The sequence below is a fragment of the Dipodomys merriami genome, unplaced genomic scaffold (genome assembly GCF_024711535.1).
Source record: "Dipodomys merriami isolate MVZ:Mamm:240054 unplaced genomic scaffold, mDipMer1.0.p SCAF_1, whole genome shotgun sequence".
Lineage (NCBI taxonomy): Eukaryota > Metazoa > Chordata > Mammalia > Rodentia > Heteromyidae > Dipodomys > Dipodomys merriami.
The window spans coordinates 33,989,811-34,013,653 of NW_027202270.1; the positions used below are offsets into that span (position 1 = coordinate 33,989,811).

Genomic DNA, 23,843 nt, shown 5'->3' on the forward strand with positions numbered 1-23,843 from the left:
TGCTCTATTTCTATGAATGAGGTAGGTGATGACCAGTTCATGGAGTTAGGCCTGACTCCGTACCTCAGTTTGGTTTTCTTCATCATGCAATTTACAGAAGTAGGTTCCTGTTAAGAGATTCACTACAAGCTGGGTGCTGGTGGCTCATGCCTGTAATCCTAGCTACTGAGGAGGCTGAGAACTGAGGATCACGGTTCAAAGCCAGCCCAGCCAGAAAAGTCCGTGAAACTCTTATCTCCAATAAACCACTAGAAAACCGGAAGTGGCACTGTGGCTCAAGCGGTAGAGCCCTTGCCTTGAGCTGAAGAGCTGAGGGACAGCGCCCAAACCCAGATTTTAAGCCCCACAACCGACACAAAAAAAAAAGAGAGAGATGCACTAGCAGCTTCCTTGTACAGTTCCTGAAGAAATTTTAACTAAATCTACCTATATCTATATACATGTGTTTTTAATCTCTCTCACACATACACATACAATGTACACACACACAAACACAACATACACCTGTTATGCAGAGAAAGAAGGGAAACAACAAGTACTTCAATTGTGCCATATTTGGAAGAGTAGTAATAAAATTCAACTTTGTTCTTGATAATGAAAGTAATTACCATTTATCTTCTTCATAGGCAACCTCAGTAAAACAGAACTTAGTCCTGGATTCCTGCAGATTTGTTAGAAAGACAGTATGTGTACTCCTGCCCACCCAAAGGAGACTGCAAATCTAAAAGTGCATGCAAGAATAGAGAATTGGTTGTCATATCCAGTCGTTTTTCAGGTAATGATAGGTTTGTGATGGAGTTGGCATGGAAACCAGTAACTTCCCTTAGATGCCAGTGTTCAAGGAATCAAGCAATCTTTGTGCTCCTGCTACCTTCATCTCTCCCTTCCTCTCTCCTTCTATCTTTCTCTACCTCTCTCCTCTTCCCTCTCTCTATTTCCTTTTCTCCTTCCCTCCTTCCTCTTAATTCCACACATTCCTTCATCTCCAGATCTTAGGGCAGAAGGAAGCTCAGATGTCCTCCTTCTGCAACTAGAGTCAGGCTATGTTGATTCAAAGTCTGGTACTATTAAACCTCTACTAGATGCTTTGGGTAAGAGTCTTAATATCTTAAAATTTAAGAGTAACTATTATTATTCCTTTACTTATTAAATAGAGATATTGATGATATTATTTTTCAAATTATTATTTTTTAATAAAAGTAAATTTAAAATTTTAACAGTACCTATCAAAAGTATACACTCTATCAATAATGCTACTTTGTATGTTATATTTTCAAACTTCAGATGAATAAAACTTTTACTCCAGTAGCCATAGAATGTCTTTATGAAAAGAGCAGTTATTTCCAAGACAGCAAATCTTATGTAGTTCCATGAGAAACCTTGTTTCTAGAAGTACTATTTGAGTAAAGCATAACTTTTCCTCAGATATTCAATGAATATCTCATATAAATAGGGAATTATTTTAATAGCTTATTTAAATAAAAATGGCATTGTGGTATGTCTCCATTTTTAAAAGTGTATTAACTATATCATACATTCCATAGAGAATTATGACACATACATAGTAGACAAGCGTACTGTTACATCTTTTATGGATAAGGTAAACATTCTAATATGACTACCTCAAAGGAGAATACAACATCACACACATACTGTACAGTAACACCTACTCTAATGGAAGAGAGGTAAGTAAAGGGAGGGAGGCACTTATGGCCAGGTGGCTTATCTTCTCACCATTCACAATGGGAACAATATTTCCAGAGATATGTGGGGTATGATATTTGGCACAAACAGATGAACTTCAGTGAGGAGCTTTAATGAGGATTAAAGAGTAATGAATGTCTAATAATGTAGAATTCTTATAACTGAAGCCAATAAGCATATATTTAGAATCTTCTACTTGCTAGTAAGGGTTAGTACTGCCGTTTTAAACAAAAGAGATAAGAAATGTTTTTATTTTTTAAGGCTAGGCATGGTGCTATATTACTATAATCTCTGCTACTCAGAAGACAAAGATGAAGAGGATCACAGTTTAAATTCAATACAAGTAAAAGTATCTTAACCAACAAGAAGTATGCATCTGGAAGCCATGGATATGGCAGCAGGGAAGAGGCAGATGATGGTTCACAGTCTGAGGCAAGCACTAAGCAAAAGTGTGAAACCGTATCTGAACAGCAATGGGAGAGAAAAATGGGCTAGAGGAAGTTTCTAATCAGATAGGAAATAAGTATTCATGTTCATAACATTTTATAGTCCTTAACAATTAAGACCAATATCTTCAGAATGGAAAATTCAAATCACCCTTAAATAATGGAAAGTTCAAATCAACCTCAAAACTTTAGAATTGCTTATATAATAATAACTACAAACCAGGTACTGTTATCCCATGCCTGTAACCCCAGCTCTACAGGAGGCTAAGACCAGGAGGATGGTTCCTTTCTGAAGGAAAGGCAGAAATGTCTCCAAATTTTTATCTCTAATTTAAAAAAACAAAGAGAAATACACTGGGGTATTATTTTTCATGTATCCAGATTGGCAAAATGCAACAGTTAAAGAGTATCTAATGTTTAGCATAGCTGGGTACATTCTAGAGGATTGTTTGGCATGAAAACATTAAATGTGAACTTCATACAACAATTTCACTCCTGGGGATTTATTCTACAGATGGCCTTCCATAATGCAGACTGATATAAATACAGTTACTAGTTGCAGCTTTCCTTGTAATAGCAAATATTTGGAAACAACTCAAAACATATCAATAGATAGACAGTTAATAATATTATAGGAGGTCTGGATTAATATCTCAGTGATAAAGCCCTATCCTAGTGTAGAAGACCATGGGTTCCATACCCACCAGCACAAAGTAATATTAATAATGATAGTAAGAAGAAGAAAAGGAAATCCTTACAAATAATAATATCTTGCAAATAATATTAGTATATAGCTACAGTAGGGTGCAAATTAGCAAAAGAAAAATTTCTCATGGTATATCAAACTCTCCAAGATGTATTAAGTAAAGAAGAAAAATAAAGAAAATTTGTGAAACATATTACATGTGTAATGTGTAATTTGCTTAAATTAATATTAGAAAGACATGTGTACAGCAAGAAATGACAGTCACCATGGTAGTGAGAATAACATCTGAATAAAGAAAGAAGTAAAGCCTCCTATGTAAAGCTTTGAATTGTTTAAGTTGAAGTTTATAACCTAGAAATATGTTACCTATTGAAAGAGTTGTGTATGTTTTAAGGACACATCAGTAAGTCCACATTAGTGAGAAAAACTAACATGTATTGACTTCTTATTTTGTCAACTATTTTGCTAGTTGGTCAGAGAGAGACTGTGCGTAGTTTACTATATAATTATATATCTTTTCTATAATTTAAATGTAATAGAAACTACAAGATAGATAATAACCTTGGTAATCAGGTCAAATAACAAATAGCTTCGGTGAAATAAAGATGCTGGAATTATAACTAATAATAGTACTAGTTACCTTTACATCAATTTAACATGTACTAGGTACAGTTCTAAACTTTTATCATATTTAATCCTCACACAAGCTTATGAGGTAGTTACAACATATTTTCATTTTACAAGGTGAAAATAAAGTTTTACTAAGTGTAAATGGAGACTTCACACACACTAACAATAGCAACTTAAAGGTTCAAACCTTGGAAAATCTAATTCTTCAGTACATAGTGGTAAACACTTTGCTACTTTCTTTTTTTTAATTTATTTTATTTTATGTGTGAACATACTGTACAGAGGGGTTACAATTACATGGGCAGGATAATGTGTACATTTCTTACCAAGCATTGCAGCCTCCTCCTTTGTTTACCCTTCACATCCCTTCCCAGCCTCCCCCCACCCACCCCCAGTCACAATCCTTCCCCCCCACCCCCCGCAGCAACATTGTAAAGCTAGTTTTCTACATGAAAACTTGTGCTTCTCATTGTTGCAACAGGTCCACCTGTATCCTTAGACGACTTGTTTTTCCCCATCTCCTCCACAAGTTATACTGACATCAAATATAGTGAAAGCAGGGGTTATACTGTGGGGGAGGGACATACAAAGCAACAAAGAAATAATCTTATAAATGCGTTAGAAACACATGCATGAACGAAAAAAACATTAAAATACATATTTAAGGGTTCATTTTCCTAACATCACATTATCTGACCTTTTCCGCTTGACTCATACATATATTAGATATTGCAAATAAGGGAAACCATGGGGCCTATGTTTCTTTGGGCATGGCTTACTTCGCTTAATAAAATTTTTTCTAAGTCTTCCATTTCCTAGCAAATGGGGCAATGTCATTCTTTCTGATGGAGGCATAGAATTCCATTGTGTATATATACCACATTTTCTTGATCCATTCATCTACTGAGGGGCATCTGGGTTGGTTCCATATCTTAGCTATGGTAAATAATGCTGCAATAAACATAGTTGGGCTGGTAGCTTTAGTATGGTCTTGTTTGTAAACATTTGGGTAAATGCCCAAAAGTGGGATTGCTAGGTATAGGGGAGTTCTATGTGGAGTCTTTTGAGGAACCTCCATACTGCTTTCCAGAGTGGTTGAACAAGTTTACATTCCCACCAACAATGAAGTAAGGTTCCCTTCTGTCCACATCCCCTCCAGCATCTGTTGTTGTTAGAGTTCTTGATTTTTGCCATTCTAACTGGAGTGAGGTGGTATCTCAATGTTGTTTTGATTTGCATTTCTTTTATGGCTAGGGAGGTGAGCATTTCTTCATGTGTCTATTGGCCATCCTTCTTCTTCGGAGAAGTTTCTCTTTAAGTCTATCGCCCACTTGTTTATTGGGCAGTTGTTTCTTTGAGGATTTGTTGTTGGGGGATTTAATTTTTTGAGTTCCAAGTATATTTTAGATATGACACCCTTGTCCGTTGTATGGCTAGTAAAGATCTTCTCCCAATCCGTGGGCTTTCTATTGATCTTGCTAGCTATGTCCTTTGCCATGCAGAAGCTCTGCAACTTTATGCAATCCCATTTGTCCAACCTTTCTTTGATGTGTTGTGTTTCTGGGTCTCTATTCAGAAAATTTCGGCCTGAGCCAAGAAGACCTAGGGTTTCTCCTATTCCATCCTGTAATGTTTTCAGAGTGTCTGCTTTGACTTCAAGGACTTTGATCCATTTGGAGTTTATTCTGGTGCAGGGTGATATATAAGGATCTAGCTTTAGTTTTCTACAAGTAGTTAACCAATTTTGCCAGCACCATTTACAGAAGAGGCTGTCTTTCTTCCATTCTATTGTTTTAGCTCCCTTATCGAAGATTAGATGGCTATAGGTCTGTAGGTACATTTCTGGGTTTTCAATTCTATTCCATTGGTCCTGAGGTCTGTTCTTATGCCAATACCAAGCTGTTTTGATTACTATGGCTTTATAGTAGAGATTGAAATTTGGTATTGATATTCCTCCAGCAGTGTTCTTTCCGTTGAGGAGCGTTTTTGCTATTCGGGGTCTTTTATTGTTCCATATGAATTTTTGGATTGCCTCTTCTATTTCCTTGAAGAATGAGCTTGGAATTTTGAAAGGTATCTCGTTGAATTTGTAGATAGCCTTGGGAATTATTGCCATTTTCACAATGTTAATCTTTCAAATCCAGGAGCATGGGAGGTTTTGCCATTTTTTAAGTTCTGTGTTGATTTCCTTTTTGAAGATTTTAAAGTTTTCATCATAGAGGTCCTTCACTTCTTTGGTTAAGTTAATTCCTAGGTATTTTATTTTTTGTGGGGCTATTACAAATGGAGTTGCTTTCCTAATTTCAGCCACACTTTTCTCGTTGTTGTCATACAGAAAGGCCATTGATTTTTGGGGGTTAATTTTATACCCTGCTACTTTGCCAAAGTTTTGAATCAACTTGAGTAATTTGGGTGTGGAGCCTATGGGATTCTTAAATACAAGATCATGTTGTCTGCAAAGAGGGAGAGTTTTATTTCTTCTTTCCCTATTTGGATCCCCTTTATGTCTGCATCTTGTCTTATTGCTGTAGCTAGGCATTCTAATACTAGATTGAAGAGAAGTGGAGAGAGTGGACATCCTTGTCTTGTTCCTGAGTTAAGAGGAAATGGCTTTAGTTTTTCACCATTGAGTATAATGCTGGCTGTAGGTTTGTCATATACAGCCTTTATTGTATTGAGGAATGTTCCATGGATTCCTAATTTTTCCAAAACCTTCATCATAAAGGGGTGTTGGATCTTGTCGAAAGCTTTTTCTGCATCTATTGAGATAACCATGTGGTTCTTATTCTTGCTCCTGTTGATGTGATGAATAATATTAATTGATTTGCGTATATTGAACCACCTTTGCATCCCTGAAATGAATCCTGTTTGATCGTGGTGTATGATTTTTTTGGATGAATTGTTGAAGTCGATTGGCCAAAATTTTGTTGAGAAGTTTTGCATCAATGTTCATCAAAGAAATGGGTCTATAGTTCTCTTTCTTTGATGAGTCCCTGCCTGGTTTTGGGATGAGGGTTATGATGGCTTCATAGAATGTGTTCGGTAGTGAGCTTTCTCTTTCAATTTCATTGAAGAGTTGAAGGAGTATTGGTGTGAGCTCAGCTTTGAAGGCCTTGTAGAATTCCGCTGTAAAACCATCTGGTCCTGGACTTTTCTTAGCTGGAAGGTCTCTTATTGCTGTTTCTATTTCAATGCTTGATATGGGCCTGTTAAGCTGGTTTAACTCATCTTGGTTTAGTTTTGACATGTCAGTATTTGCTAGGAAAAGGTCCATTTCTGTCAAGTTCTCAAACTTATTAGCATAAAGTTTTGAGAAGTATTCCCTTATAATGTTTTGAATCTTGGTTGTTTTCGTGGTGATGTTTCCATTCTCATCTCTGAGTTTATTTGTTTGGGTGTGTTCTCTTCTTTTTTGATAAGATTTGTTAAGGGTCTGTCATTTTGTTAATTTTTTCAAAGAACCAACTCTTTGTTTTGTTGATTCTTTCTATAGCTTTTTTGGATTCTAATTCATTTAATTCTGATTTAATTTTAATTATTTCTTTCGGTCTACTGGATTGGGGTTTATCTTGCTGCTCTTTTTCAAGGAGGTTTAGATGTGTCATTAGATTGTTGGATTCAGATATCTCCAATTTGTTGATGTAGGCGCTCAGAGCTATAAACTTGCCTCTGAGTACTGCCTTTGCTGTGTCCCAGAGGAGCTGGTAATTTGTGTGTTCACTTTTGTTGAATAGCATGAACATTTGAATTTCCTTTCTAATCTCTTCCATTACCCACTGGTGATTCAGCAGTGTGTTGTTCAGCCTCCATGTGATACCAGACTTTCTTTGGTGGCTTTTGGTGTTGAGTTCTAATTTTATTCCCTTGTGGTCAGTGAGAATGCAAGATATAACTTCAATGTTTCTGAATTTGGACAAGTTTGCTTTGTGGCCTAAAATGTGGTCTATTTTAGAAAATGTTCCATGTGCTGCTGAGAAAAATGTGTATTCTGATGCTGCTGGGTGAAATGTTCAGTAGATATCTGTTAAATCTAGTTGATCTATGCAGCTGTTTAGATCTGTAGTTTCTCTGTTGAGTTTTTGCCGAGTTGATCTATCTAGTGGGGAGAGTGGTGTGTTAAAATCCCCAACAATTAATGTCTTTGGATCTATATGGGATTTGAGGGAAAGTAGTGTTTCTTTGATAAATTTGGGTGCTCCATTATTTGGCGAGTAGATATTTAGAATTGTAATATCCTCCTGAAAGAGAGATCCATTAATTAGTATGTAGCTACCTTCTTTATCTCTTCTCACGAGTTTTAATTTGAAGTCTATTTTATCTGATATTAGGATTGCAACTCCCGCCTGTTTATGGGGGCCTTTTGCTTGGTAGATTTTGTCCAACCTTTAACATTGAAAATGTGTTTGTTTTTACGGGCAAGATGTGACTCCTGAAGGCAGCAGATAGAAGGGTATTGTTTTTTATCCAACTAGACAGTCTATGTCGCTTAATTGGAGAGTTTAGTCCGTTAACATTAAGAGAAAGGACTGAGAGGTATTTGGGAGTTCCTGCCATGTTATCCACCTTCTTGGGGGTTGCGAAAACTGGGTTCTTCCTATGGTTCTTGGATTCTCAGTTTGGGTGCAGTTTTTTGACCTTTATTGTGGTCTTGTTGGTTTTCTATGTGTAGGACATCTTTAAGAATCTTTTGTAGGGCTGGTTTGGTGGAGATGTATTGTTTCAATTTTTCTTTGCTGTGGAAGGTTTTTATTTGGCCTTCAGTTATGAAGGAGAGTTTAGCTGGGTACAGTATTCTTGGTTGATAGTTGTTTGTTTTTAGGGCATGGCATACATCGTTCCAGGCTCTTCTTGCTTTGATTGTCTCTGCTGAGAAATCTGAGGTGATTTGAATTGGTTTTCCTTTATAGGTGATTAATCTTTTCTCCTTGACAGCTTTAAGGCTCTTTTCCTTGGTCTGAGTTGATCCTGTGTGGATTATAATGTGACTGTGGGATGTCCTATTCTGGTCTGGTCTGTTTGTTTGAAGTTCTAAAAGTTTCTTGTATCTGAATAGGCCTATCTTTTTGTATGTTTGGGAAGTTCTCTGCTAGGATCCTGTTAAACAAATTTCCTAGACCATTGACTTCTGTTTCTAGGTGCTCCTCTACACCCATTATCCTTAGATTAGGCCTTCTGATGGTGTCTTCCACGTGTTGGATAGATCTATCATATTTCTTGGACTTGTCTTGGATGGTTGTATGTTCTTTCTCTATAATATCTAGGCTGTCTTCAATCCCTGAGATTCGATCTTCTGCATGGACTAACCTGCTGTCAAGACTTTCTACTTTGTTTTTTATCTCTTTTCCTTCTAATTGGTCAGCTCTGATGGCTTCAAGTTCTTTGTTGAAGCTTTGTTTTAGATCTTGTATGAACTTCTTTACTTCCTTAATTTGATGTTCAGTGTTTATTCTCAGATCACTTAGTTGATTGGTTATGGTTTCCTTGGACTCCGATTCCTCCTGTTGGGTTCCATTCAGCATTCCCTTTGTGGTCTCCCTGACTTCCTTCAGCTCTTTGTTATGGATTCCATGAACGCCTTTAGTGATCTTTGTGTATTCTCTTCCTTCTCTCTCAATTCCTCTATTACTCTTTGATAAGCTTCCTCCCGTTCGTGGGATTCCTGTAGTTCTCTTTGAGTGTTCTCAGCCTGTTCATGCCATTCCTGTCTTTCTCTTTGAGTATTCTCAAGCTGTTCATGCAAATCCTGTATCAGCTTTTGAGTAGCTTCCTTATGCTTATGATATTCCTGTATAAACTTTTGAAATGCCTCCTCTCTCTCCCTATCACGCTCATACAGAGACCTTTGTATGCTTTCAATCTTTTGATTTATCATGTTTGCCAGCAGTGTTTGTAGAGCTGTTTGGGAATTCTCCTCTGGATTATTCATTATCTGTTCTGTCCCCTGATTATCGGGATTGTGAATTGAGATACCCGGATTTGCCATTTTCCTTGTGTTTTTCCGGCTTACTCTGCCCATTTGAGATGAAAATAGCACCAGTTTTGTGCTAGAACACTATCTTAAGGCAAGCATCAACCCAAGTCTGAATTTGCACAGTCAATAGTCTACAGATACAATCTAGTTCAACAGATTCATCTATTCAACATCAAACAACTATACGCTAATGGGCTACTGACTGCAAAGAAGAATTTGGAAGACCAGAAATTATTAGGGTTCGGGAGAGATGTGGGTAAAAAAATAGGAATAGATTGATGTGGGGAGGCTCTGGGGGAGTTAACTAAGTCTTAATCTCAAAGCAGGAAATAGGTTGAGTAGGATGAAAGCAGAGAGAGAAAGAAAAAAGAAGAAAAAAAGAGAAAGGGAACAGGAAAAGAAAAGAGACCAGAAAAAATAGAAAGGTAGAAATTCATAAAAATTATGTAGATTCGATAACAATCTATTTAGATAAGAACGTGAATTTATTCAGAGAAGGGGAGGGATATAAAGTAGATGTGAAAAACTTAAAAATAAAAATGCTTAAAATATTATATACGTATAAAGAGGTAGTACTGCTATTAGGGAATTTACGTCTTAGAGGTTTTGACTTGTGTAATAAATTTGTGGATTAAGTGTGTACACAGTGGGGGATAGGGTCTAATAGTCAACTACATGTTTATCTGAGGGTGTGCAGGACAAGAATTAAGTAACATAAAGAAGAATGAAAGAGAGGAGAAGGTGAAAAAGATAAGAAAGGAAGAAGAAAAAGATGAGAAGTTCAGTAGAGCTAAACAAAAAACAAAGATAATTTAAAAAGAGAAAGAAGACCAAAAAAGAAAGCAAGAACGTACACTCCCGTATCCCCAAAATAAAAATTATAAGAGGAAAAGAAACTTTCTGGAAAACATTTTTTTATCAAAAAAGGCAAAGATTAAAGATTGAAAAAAGTTTTAGAAAAGAAACAAAATTTTTATATAAGGTACCAAAAATAAAAACTAAAAAACAAAAAACAAAAAACAAAAAACAAAACAAAACAAAAATTTCTTTGATTTTTTTTGGGGGGGAGGAGTGGGAAAAATCCTGTATCTCCCTTGTGTCCGTAACCTGCCTCTTGTTGGAGTCTCTGGTCTGCTTGTGGTCCTGTGTTTTGGTTGGTTTCTTAAGTCAGTTTGTTCAAACAGGCAGTAAAATGCTCTGCTTTACCCAGGATTTGGCGATCCTCCTCCCAGGCTAGTTCATTGGGAGACAGATCTGCTTTGAGTATCACAAAAGAGGGGGATGCAGTGATGAGGCTAGGTTCTGGTAGCTTTTCTGGGGCTGGTTTGTGAAAACCTCACAGAGCCCAGCCTGGAGCCATTCTCAGGGTTTCTGTTTACTGATTTTCAATTGCTTGTCAAGGCTGCTAGAGGGAGGGGCAGCCTCTGGCTCTGATTACCCAGTGAAGAAACCCACTCCTCGGGCTGGCGCCCGAGCTGGGTGACTTTTCCCTGGGTGGAGCTGAGTCTGGCAGGTCACTTCGCCGTTAAGTTCTTGTGACCTGCTAAATGACTCGTTTTATTCCAAGGCCTGGGTTGGAGCTAGCAGCTCCTCCGAGCTTTGTCGGTATCCAAGATGGAGATCACCGGTGCTGGGGGGGGAGGGGTGGCCTTCCCTCTTCTGCTCCCTGAGAAGGAGTGAGGACATCAGGCTTCTACTCACGCCGAGTCTTGGATCCTGGGTCGTCTCTGGTCTGTGACCTGCAGGATGAAGATGTCCTCTCCTTGTCAGTTCTTGCTGCTGTTGAGTAGAATCCGCTTGCCTGCTGTGTCTGGCTCCTTCATCCCGGACTCTCTGTTGCTCAGGTATGGCGGCTGCGCTCGCCCGCCACCGCCATAGCTGCCGCCGCCGCAGCAGCTGCTGGCAAGGGCTCAGAAGTGTCTCCTTGCCTGGGTTTCCTTCTCTGGCCAAACTCTCTGTCCTGTGATGATTCACTTGGTGTAATTCTCTGACTTAGGACTGTTCACTGCAACTCTAAAACTGCTTTCTATGCAAGAGCTAACTTAGACTCCAGCTTCTCCTCCGCCATCTTCCCGGACTCCTCCTTTGCTACTTTCTTAATACACAGTAAACTCCTTTATTTTTCCTCTGAGGCAGGTTTAGTTTGGGGTTGAACTGTAAATAATGATAGATCACCTTTGTTGATACATAATAACAAAAGTAAGAAATTATGAATCTTTATTTCTTTGCTTATTTAATAATGTCTCAAAATGTACCCTAGACTGGCATTAAACTCACTTTGTAATCAAGTCAGAATTCATGAATAATCCTTCTCCCTGAACCTCTCAGTTGTTGGGATTACAAGAACGTACATTGCACCTTACAAATGGACACCAAAATATTAATGTTCTCCAATGTGTTGAAAAAAGTCATTAAAAATAACAAATTTTCTTTCTTTCCTTCTTTCTTTTTTGTCTTTCATTTCTTTCCTTCTTCCTTTCTTTCTTTCTTCCTGTCTTCATTTCTTCCTTTCTTCTTTTCTTGTGCCAGTTCTGTAGCTTGAACTCAGGGCCTGGGTGCTGTACCTGAGGTTTTTTTGTTGTTTTGCTCAAGGCTAGCCTTCTAACAATTGCATCTGAGGTTGATTTCTGACTATAGTGGTGGTTAATCAGAGAGAAGAGTCTCACAGACTTTCTTTCTCCAGGCTGATCTCAAATCACATTCCTCAGATCTCAGCCTGCTAAGTAGCTAGAATTACAGTGTGAGTCAATGGGCACCTGGTATCTATGATTCTTTTTTAAAGCATATACTATGAACTGATGAAGATTTGGACTCTGAATGAAACAACATCAGTTTCTCAAGCAAGGCTATAGCTATACATGGTGGATGGCACATGCCTGTATGTCCAGCTACTAGAAAGAAGCAGAATGATCATGGGTTGAGTTGACCTTGGCAAACTTATGGAGAACCTCTCTCAAAAACAAAAATCAAATCAAAAAGGCTGAGATTATGGCTCAAGAAGTAGAGGTGATGCCTCACAAGTGTGAGACTCTGAGTTCTGGAGTTCAGTCCTCAATACTGCTAAACAAACAACATACAAATATAAAAATCAAGTCTGTCAGATTATCACTATGTGGCCATTTGGAACTTCATGCTCCTCCTTTGTCAAGAGGAAATGATCTCTTGGGTTTATCATTGCTTTACATTGCACTATTCCAAAATTCAGCAAGTGTGGCTAACTGACATTACAGTAAGCTGACACTATAGAAGAACCTTTCCTAGCATATTTTTCTACAATGTCCCAAAAAGGGCCTACTAAGTTTACAGCACCTTTAGAAAAGCAAATCCTAAAGGCACAGGGTCATAGAACCACATGGCTCCTTAAACTGTGAAGCAGAGGAATTTTTCCTTCATTCTCCCAAGTGATTTCTAAGAGACTAGAATGGTGTGAAAGGTCAAAGCTGAGCCAGCCAGCAGCAAAAGATTGAATTGTAATTCTGCATCCAGGTGGGAGAGAAAGCTATGAATTAGTTCCCCTTAGCTCTGCATTTTCTACTCTGCCAAGTGACCTTACTGAAGATAGAGGTAGGCAACTTAAGGCTTACACTATTTAATCCCATATATATATATATATATATATATATATATATATATATATATACATATATATATAATAGCATACATATATGTGTTCATTGGCTATTTATAATATAAAAAACACTTCCATTTTAAATTTAGAATAGCAAAGCTGCATTTTAGATGCTTAAAATTTTTATCGTGTGTGTGTGTGTGTGTGTGTGTGTGTGTGTGTGTGTGTGTGTGTGTAACCATAGAATATAGCCTTCAATTTCATTTCAGAACCGTTAATTAAATTCCCAGATCTAAAGATTTAAATGTCTGTTCCAGTCAGCTGCCAAGTGATGACAGACACATATAGAGACAAGAGTTTAAAATGGGATTGCATGGTCACAGCCAGAGCTTAATGTCTGTGCTGAGTAGGTTGCTGAATACAGCCATCTCAGCAGACTGCAGCTTAACTGCCAATGCCTGACAGAAAGACTGATTTTGTTAAAGGCAGCTCAGTGTTTTAGGAGATTGCATTGGATTGGATTTGTAAAATATCTGCAGCATCCTTACATTTGAATTATAAGGTTTTATTGAAGAAGTTCATTTTGAATTCGTTCCAAAAAGACCCTATGTATGTATAAAGCACTTCAAGAATCATTCTGTTCCTAAGTACTCATAGAAAGAAGTATACAAGCCTCTGAATCTATACCTACCATTTAAAAGAAAAATCTAGCAGTCATTATCCTGAAAGTGACCCTTACGTCGAATAAATGAATGGTCTTATTTTATATATTTAAAAGCATCTGATGACAACAGTTGAAAATAAGAGAGAAAAATCCATTATCTTGATAGCATTTCAAATATAACTTTAGGAGTTAAATTTGGCTTTTCTCATCAGTAGTTAAAATCAATACAAACTGGAACAATCATTTCAGTCCTTAGAGACAATAAGAAATTAGATATTAGAACTTTTATAAACAGGAAGGGACCAAAGAGGGATGAATATGAAATAAAGTTGTTCAATATCATCTGTTCAAATCCTGATTTTAATATTTGTGTGACCTTAGGAAACTAATAAGTTCTTATCTGAACCATTAGTTGAATCATGCCTACATCTCCAAGCTAAATTAAATGTGAAAGCAATATGTATGGTGTCTGGCACTCAGAGGACAATCACCAGACAGTGGCTGAATCTAGAATCTTAACACATTCATCTCATACCCATGATATGTCCTTGGGTACCCTTACCTGTACAATCTTTGATTCTCTAAAGTATTAGTGTACAGGAAGTTTCCTTTTGCAGGCATTCCTAGCCACTTTTCTGAGTTCTAAATTATAATTCTTGACAAAAATATATAAGAAAAAAGCAATTTATATTAAGATTGTTATTATTGTCATTATTGTACCACTTGAGCACAACAGGATCACAGAGAAGTAAGTATGATATCTTGTCTAACCCCTTTCTCACTTTCTGTGACAAACTGACCAGTTTGCAGATATATTCACTCCTTTCATTACTTAGAGACATGTCATCCTTTGCTTTTGGTTCTGTATTCTAGATTAATATGATGAGGCAATTTTAGCCCATAAATCTAAGTTTAGATGGTTAGTCATAGACGTAAATGACTAGGAACCTTTATTACATACTCCTTTCAACACTAAAAGTTGCTTTATTAGCAATACAGCTAACATATTTATGGCTGCCTGGCTGACTCCTTCACCTGGTAAGAATTCAGTAGAAGAGACTGATGCTAGTTATTGATTCCTTAAAAGCTCAGTAATAGATAAAGAGTAAATCTCAGAGTTCAAACACATCCATATCACTACAGGAGAGCATCTGTACTGCACATAGAAATGTGAAGGATGACACTCTACTGTGTGAAAAGGAGTGATGAAGGGTCTCCTGTAGCAAAATTCCTGTGTGTGTAAAATGGAAATCATCACTATATATTGTTCTTCCTTTTCCATTATGTCATGATTCCTTATAGGGCCAGGGGAGAGCATCAGCACAGTCACAATTTCTACAAATACAGAAGAAATACACACAGAATTAAAGATGGAAAGGCTTTTAGACAGTCCTACCTAGAAGTTGAATAGATTATTAGACAATAAATGGAAGGTTTTCTGTAGTGAAAGAGTAGGAACTTGACCCACCAACTAAGAGTAATGATTCAACCCCTAGACTTTAAGATTATGTCCAGCGGTAGTTTCAGGTTATTTTATTACCATTATTTCTTTTTATAGACTAGTAGCTATCTTAACTCTTATTTTTTTTTACTTAGAGTGTGTGTTTTTGTATGTGAGAGAGAAAAAAGTGTGTGTGTGTGTGTGTGTGTGTGTGTGTGTGTGTGTGTGTGTGTGTGTGTGTGTGTGTGTGTTGGAGATTAAATCCAGAAGCTCAGGCATTCTGCTCAAATTAATTTCATCATTCATTTCGCAGGAAATGAAGAGACTTGTTTGTCCATTCTCACATAAAAATCAAAGTAACAGCAGTGTAGTATTAAAAACAAAAATGGACTTCCTTAAAAATGCTGAGGAAAGTGATTAACCCAACTGCATAATGGACTTTTTTAGAGAAAATGAAAATGAGCCCTCAACAAATGACAGGTTTTTCAGCAGTACCCAAAATAATGAGTAAAGTGTATTTTTTCCTGTGGCCTAGAAATTTTCATGTATTAACAGCACGAGTCAAAAACAAAGTCACAAATGCACATGATCTGCAGATTATTGCCTTTCTGAAGGTAATTAAAAGGGGACTAAATCTGATCAATTTATCTGACAGTGGTAATTATCTTACAGAAAAAAGGAGATACTGATACTCCACTACATGAACATCATGTACATTATCATCTTTTGGATAACTTCATTCAGTCAGAAAACTGCTTTTTGAAAATTCACTTGAGAAGGTAGAAGATGACTGATTAGAGAAACCCAGTTCTTTGCTGCATCTTTACAAGATTGAAACAAAGCATCAGGTGCTTGGGTAAAGGGAGTATGTGTAACATGAAAAGGCATGGTGCTACACTAATAAACTAAATATGGGCCAGATAAGACCTAGAAAAAAGGAAAGAATCCTAACATTGAGTTATTGGAAACACAGTTAAAGAAAGGGCAAATCTACCTGAATGGTGCTTTAAGTAAAACTAAGAAGGATAGTGTTGGTGAGTACCACATGTACATGGCACTTTGTAGAACTTTACTTAAGATTGAAGATACAGGATCTGGAAGTAAGCAGATACTGGACAAGTTCCCCTTTGTTCTTCCTGGCTTACTAAATGGCATCTTGACGATAAATCATCTTAGGAAAAATCTCACCAGCCAAACCTTACTGCTGATGTGATCGAAGTCTCCATTTTTATTTCTTCAAGTCCTAATAACCTTTCCTTCTGCACAAGTTAACCAGTAACGAATATCCAATATATTAGTATGGACCCAGGAAACTGGTTATGACTTTGATACAGATTCATGTCCACAGTGTTCTATGGTGAGACATATGGGTTGTGCTACAGGAAGATGCATTTTTGGAATAGTGGCTCAAATTGTGTGAAGTTGAACAAGACTAGATTGTGTGTACATATTGCCAGGGGCTTGGACAGAGATGAGTGAGACTAGGGCAGACAGGATGGTTGAGTGCCTGAGCTCTATTTCTCTTCCAGTGCAGATTGTTTAGAATGGGTCATCTTCTCCACAGTCAGAGACACTTGGTGGCAATAAAAGCCACCACTTTCATGAGCATTTCTTTTATAAATATATACTGGTAGGTACCTCTGGTACAAACAGGCAACCAAATGAACAGACCACAGAGAAATAGTTCCTGTGCTTTCTTCCTTGACACCACAACTTCCAAATCCTTGGTATGTATTGAGTTGAGCAACAGTCACTGCTTTAGCCCATGCTACTCTGGTAAGCCAAGGCAGGATTCAGCCATTTATTTAGCCTGTTTGAATATAACAGAGAAAGCAATTCACAAACAGCTTTCATATATCTACTCAACTTCAAAATCAGAAGGTAGGAAAAAGGTAAATATTTTCATCCTCCATCTCTTCATCAAATTGGAGTTACTAATTTGTCTGTTTTTAAAATGCTTTTCTTTATATTTGTGTTCCTGACTAGTATTTCTTGTACTTATCCTATCTACTCCTTCTGTCATCCTTTATCTTGCCTCTTCTCTTTTTTTGTCCTTTCCCAAATCTGTTTTTGTTACTTCTTATGAATAATTTTACCTAACTTTTGCTCCTTTCTTGGGGATGAAGTTGGTTCAGATATTTTTACCTAATATTTAAATATCTGGCTTGTTTCTGTGTTTTTGTTGTTGTGGTTGTTTTTACCAACCTAATCTTTTTCCTTCAGTAGAAGTAGAGACTAAGATGTTAAGAAAAGGTTTTATATCAAGAATGGTATGAAACCCATCCCTCACCCATATTAAAACAATAGAGATATCCATTATAGCAAAGACATAAGTCATAAAATAGAAACACAAGAAATGTAAAATCCCAAGTCAACTTGACTTCTCTAAATATTCATAAGACTTTAGTAACTGAACCCAAAGACATTTAAATGCCAAAGAATTTAATTGTGTAAAAATGATTAGTGACTTCAAAGAAAATGCAATAAAGAAGTCAAATTAATGAATTAAAAAGGAATTTCAGCAGGAATAGAGATTGTGGGAAAAACTCCAAAATGATCCATAAATCAAAATAAAACAAAATAAAAATCATCATCAATAGATTAAATCAAGCACAAGAAAGTATATAAAAGTCTGAAAATGAGGTGGAGGAATCACTCTAATAAACATAATCACACATTTTCAGAATTCTGATGTATTACCATATCTATGAATCATTGCTGTGGAGGAAGCAGTATGGATGTAAACCAAAGATATGTAAATCATTGTAAATATAATTATAGCAAAAAAGTCCCAAATTTAGGAGAACATAGGATAGTAAACTACTGAATATATTCAGAACTCCAAATAAACAAGATGAGAAAAGAACCCATATCATATTATAGTTGGAATGGTAGTAATACAGAAGAAAGAAAGAAATTTAAAATCTGCAAGTTAGAAAATACCAAGTTATTTACAAAAGCAATGCAATCAGAATACAGGCAGATTGCTCAGTATAAACCATAAGTCAAGAGAGCATGAGATAATTTATTTCAGTTCCTGAAAATGAAAAACTACCAGACAAGATTACAATATCCAGAAAAGTTATCCTTTAAAATTAGTGAGGAAATAAAGACTCTTCAAGATAAGCACAAAGTAAATGAATCCATGACCAGTCAGACACTTTGAAGAGTGCCATAACAGAAAAGTAACAAAGATATTCATAAGTACAAGAGTACAGGTTAGAATAAGTATCACTAGAAGATTTTGTATCTTTTGTATGTTCTTTCCATGATATAACCCCCATTGTCACTGTATTTGATTCCGGTGCCCTGCATCATATATATATATATATATATATATATATATATATATATATATATATATATATATATTTCTAATTTGGAGAGGGGTAGGGAAATAACAAATTGCTGAAACACGGATACAGGTTGACCCATTGTAACAATGAGACATACAAGAGCCTATGTTGAAAGGAGAAGGGAGGAGTTGAGGAAGTGGAGAGGGAAGGATAGAAGGGGAAAAGCAAAGGTGGGGGTAACAATGCATGAAAGGAAATGTACTCATTACTCATGTAACTCTAAATCCTCTGTACAGTATCTTTACAATAAAAAAAGAGAAATGGAGGAAAATCAAATATTCTCAACTCTGTAAACCAGAGAAAGCTCTAAAATGAGTAAGGAGAAATAGGAGAACAGAGTATAGAAATTTGCATTTACTTCTCATTAATCATAAATCTAAATGTTAACTCTCTAAAAATTCTGACTAGCATAAACAGGATGACTCTATATCAGTAACCAATATCTACAGAATATTCTATCTAAAAGGTGCAGAATAGACATTTCTTCTCAGTAACTCTAAGAAATATCTCCAAAATAGATCCCAGTTTAAGTCATAAGTAAATCTCAGTAAAAGTCTATTTTTCTTGTACCTTAAAAATCACAATAAAATGAAATTAAAAAGTAAAACCAGTAGAAGCTACAGATACTTCACAAACACATGGAGATTGAATAGTTTACATCAATGAGAAAATCAGGTAGGAAAAAAAAGTAAATTCCTAGAACTAAATAAAAAAAAACATAATCTAGCAGACCATTTGGGATACAGTAAAAACTATGCTAAGAGGAAAGTTAAAAGCTATCTGTGCCCACCTGAAAATGGATGATACCAAATAAGTTACAAGATGATATTTGCACAGGTCTTAGGAAGAACTAATCAAACCCCATATCAACAATCCTAGTGAGAGTGCCAGTGATTCATGCCTATAATTTTAGCAAGTAAGGAAGCTGAAAGATACTTGTTCAAAGCTAACCCCAGGAAAGTTGAAACTCTTATCTCCAATTAACCACCCAAAAGCCACAAGTAGACTTGTTGCTCCAGTTGTAGAGAATTAGCCATGAGCAAAAAAGCTTTAAGACAATGCCCAGGCCCTGAGCTCAAGCCCCAAGTAGTAAGCTAGATATTAAAATTGACATGAAATGTAAACATGTTAAGGAATCAGATGACACATGCCCAAATTCCTGTCCTAATAACAGGAAAAGCATAAAGCTAAATAAATGCAAATATGTAGTGGAAATAGGAAGAAAGCTGCTCAGCTGAACAAAAACTATGATTTGGCTGTCACACAAGGAATAGGATTCCCTGTTAAATTTGAATTTCAGACTAACAACTAATGTCATTTTAATGTACATATGGTTCAAGAGATATTGTTTTATCTGTAACTAAATAATTATGTTTGACTCTACTACAATGCCATAGTAATCAAAACAGCTCGGTACTGGCAGAAGAAGAGCCCTCAGGACCAATGGAATAGAATTGAAAACACAGAAATGAACCCACAGACCTATAGCCACCTAATCTTCTATAAGGGTACTAAAAAAATAGAATGGAAGAAAGACAGCCTCTTCAGTAAATGGTGCTGGCAAAATTAGTTAATCACTTGTAGAAAACTAAAACTCCATCCTTATATATCACCCTGCACCAGAATTAATTCCAAATGGATCAAAGACCTCAGAGTCAAAGCAGACACTCTGTAAACATTACAGGAAGGATTAGGAGAAACCCTAGGTCTCCTTGGCACAGGCCAAATTTTTCTTAATAAAGACCCAGAAACACAACAAATCAAAGAAAGGTTGGACAAATTGGATTGCATGAAATTGCAGAGCTTCTGCATGGCAAAGGACATAGCTAGCAAAATCAGTAGAAAGCCCATGGATTGGGAGAAGATTTTTCACTAGGCATACAATGGACAAGGGTCTCATATCTAAAATATACTTGGAACTCAAAAAAAGTGAATACCCCAACAACAAATCCTCAAAGAAACAACTGCCCAATAACTAAGTGGGCTAAAGACTTAAAGAGAAACTTCTCTGAAGAAGAAATAAGAATAGCCAATAGGCACATGTAGAAATGCTCAACCTCTCTAGCCATAAAAGAAATGCAAATCAAAACAACATTGAGATTCCACCTCACCCAGGTTAGAATGGTGATAATCAAGAACACTAATAAAAAACAGATACTTGAAGGAATGGGGCAAGAAGGGAACCCTACTGCATTTTTGGTGGGAGTGTAACCTTGTTCAACGACTTTGGAAAGTAGTATGGAAGTTCCTCAAAAGACTCCACATAGAGCTCCCCTATGACCCAGCAATCCCACTTTTGGGCATTTACCAAATGATCACAAACAAGACCATACTAAAGCTACCAGCACAACTATGTTTATCACAGCATTATTTACCATAGCTAAGATATGGAACGAACCCAGATGTCCCTCAGTAGATGAATGGATCAAGAAAATGGAATTCTATACCTCCATCAGAAAGAATGACATTGCCCCATTTGTTAGAAATGGAAAGACTTGGAAAAAAATTATATTAAGTGAAGTAAGCCAGGCCCAATGAAACACAGGTCCCATGTGTTCCCTTATTTTCAATAACTAGTATGTGTCTGGGACAAGCAGAAAGACCAGATAAGATGATGTTAAGCAAATGAACCCCAAGATAAGGACACAAGTGGTTTTTTCTTTCTTGCTATTGTTCCTAATGTATTTATAAGGTACCATGTTTTTTTTGTTACTTTGTATATCCCTCCCCCATATATAACCCCTGTTTTTACTGTATTTGATGGTGGTATAATTTGGAGAGTGGAATGGAAAAAATAAATTGTTTAAATAGGGATACAGACTGACCCATTGCAACAATGACATATACAAGATACTATGTCTAAAAACAAACTTTACAATTTAGTGGGAGGCAGAGGGGTATGTAGTTGGGGAGATGGGAGGGAAGGGATGGTAGGAGAAAAACAAAGGAGGAGGCAACAATGATTAATAAGAAATGTACTTATTACCTTGCTCATGTGACTGTAACCCCTCTGTACAGTATTTTCACAATAAAAACTTATTAAAAATAAATAAATAAATAATTATGTTTGATATTTAATAGTACATTTGATGTATTTTAGACATTTATTTTATTTTCAAAGTCTCATTATTAAAGTAAGTCATTCATTAAAAAAGAAAAGAAAAAAGAGAAGAGAAGCTACTCAGGAAGCTGAGATATAAGGGTTTCAGTTCAAAGCTAGCCTGGGCAAGAAAGTTTGTGAGATTTATCTCCAAATAATTACCAAAAGGCCAGAAGTAGAGCTGTGGCTCAAGTGTTAGAGTACTAGCCTTGAACAAAAGAGCTCAGGGATAGTGCACAGGCCCTGAGTTAAAGCCACTGAACTTGCACAAGGAAGGAAGGAAAGGAGGGAGGGAAGGAGGGAAGGAGGAAAGGAGGGAAAGAGAAAGAGCGAACTGAAATTATTCATAGACATTCACAAAGGTATGGAGGGAAAACACATAAGAACAGTGGTACTGATTCCACTATGTTATGCTTTATCCCAAAGACAGTATATACTAAGAACAAAAAAGTCATTGAAGGGCAACATTCATTTAATTGAGTACAGCTGCAAGCATAGACATACAGCTCCTCTCCCCTCATGCTTCACCAAGGTGATTGTTTACGATAGCAGTAGTGGGTCTCGGATTTGTTAACAGAGGCAAAACTATAGGCACTTTCCAGCTTTCCATCGTGCTTTCCTTTCTCATTTAAGAAAACAGAGACCTGGGGCTGGGAAAGTGACTAAGTGGTAAAGCGCTTGCCTTGCAGGCATGTGGTCCTAGGTTCGATTCTTCAGCACCACATTAGCAAAAAGAAGAAAACAGAGACCGGTGTACCATTTATATGTGTAGTGTACCTAAGGTACCCTTACAAACAATAGGAGGAAAACACAGGTACTCAATCAAATATGAAATCTTAAATACAAATATAAGCCCTAAATGAAGAATCAGTAAGATTTTGAAGAAATTCACAGCTATTAGGGACAACAATGCAGGAAGCAGAAAAATTAGCACCTGTGAGACAAAAAGATTTAATATAAGGGACAGAAAAAGATTGATAACTGTTTTTCCCAGAGTGATGTGAGAAAAGATTTTATTCAAAAATATGAAAGAAGAATCATGGTAGAATTAAAAACCTACATGGTCAAAGGTAAAGGCAAGTGAGAAAATTCTCTGATAAAGAGAAAGAGAAGAGAGTGGAAGGTATAAAAGGAGAGATAGTTCACGATGTTGAAAGACACACCTAAAAGTTCCTATGATATGTCAATAAAGTTCTGAAAAGAGAAAATAGGCAAACAATATATAATTTTCAAAACTTTCTTAAAGAAGAAAGATAAGGCTACTCAGACTACACATTCATCTAAAAGTCAACAGAGACCAACACAGGGACACAAATAGAAACAAATACACACATGCACACATGTTTCAAAAGAAAAGTGTTTATTTTTGAGTTTGACACTAGTGACTCATGCTTGTAATCCCACCTACTTGGGAGCTGAGATCTGAGATTACAGTTCAGAACTAGCAGGGCAGAAAGTTCATGAGTCTTATCTCCAATTAACCAACCAAAAGTCAAATGGAGCTGTGGCTCAAGTGGTAGAGCACCTACCCTGGGTTAAAAAGCTAATGGACAGCACCCAGGCTCTGAATTACAGCTCCATATATATATATATATATATATATATATATCATATATATATATATATCATATATATATATATTCCAAGTTTAAAATATAGCCAAAATGTCATTCAAAGGATAAATTAAAATATGCTTATATCTGCACATCATTTTGTATTGCCATATTTTGTAATTCATTTACCACTTTTGAAAAAAATGCTAAAAGAAGCCATCACATATAAAACACCAATCCAAGAGAAAATAAAATCATAGCTTAACAAATAAATTAGAAAATTATATCTTCTCTTCCTCCTCTCCCTCCCTCCCTCCCTCCTTCCCTCCCTCCCTCTCTTTGTGTCTCTCTCTGTCTCTCTCTGTCTCTGTCTCTCTGTCTCTCTGTCTCTCTGTCTCTCTCTGTCTCTGTCTCTCTCTCTCTCTCTTGTGCGGTTGAACTCAGGGCCTACATGCTGACCCTGAGCTTTTGTGCTCATGGTTATGAATCTCACATGAAACAGAGCTCCACTTCCAGATTTTTCGGTGGCTAATAGAAGAAAAGAATCTCACATATTTTCCTTCTCAGGTTGGCTTTGAACCTCAATTCTCAGATCTTAGCTTCCTGTGTAGCTAGGAAGTGAAAGCCACTGAAACTTGGCTATGGCTAATTCTTAACAATTTATAAATGATATTCTAAATGATAACATACATAGAATCTAAGCA

General features: G+C 36.6%; 1 long non-coding RNA gene across 1 annotated transcript in view; it reads left to right on the forward strand.

Annotated features, from left to right (window-relative positions):
• Positions 1 to 1,616: 1,616 nt before the first annotated feature.
• LOC138832944 (uncharacterized) overlaps positions 1,617 to 23,843 on the forward strand; it is a 38,749-nt gene continuing 16,522 nt past the window's right edge. The window contains exon 1 of the long non-coding RNA XR_011373749.1: positions 1,617 to 1,685. This is a non-coding gene — a long non-coding RNA (uncharacterized lncRNA). The remainder of the gene's footprint in view (positions 1,686 to 23,843) is intronic.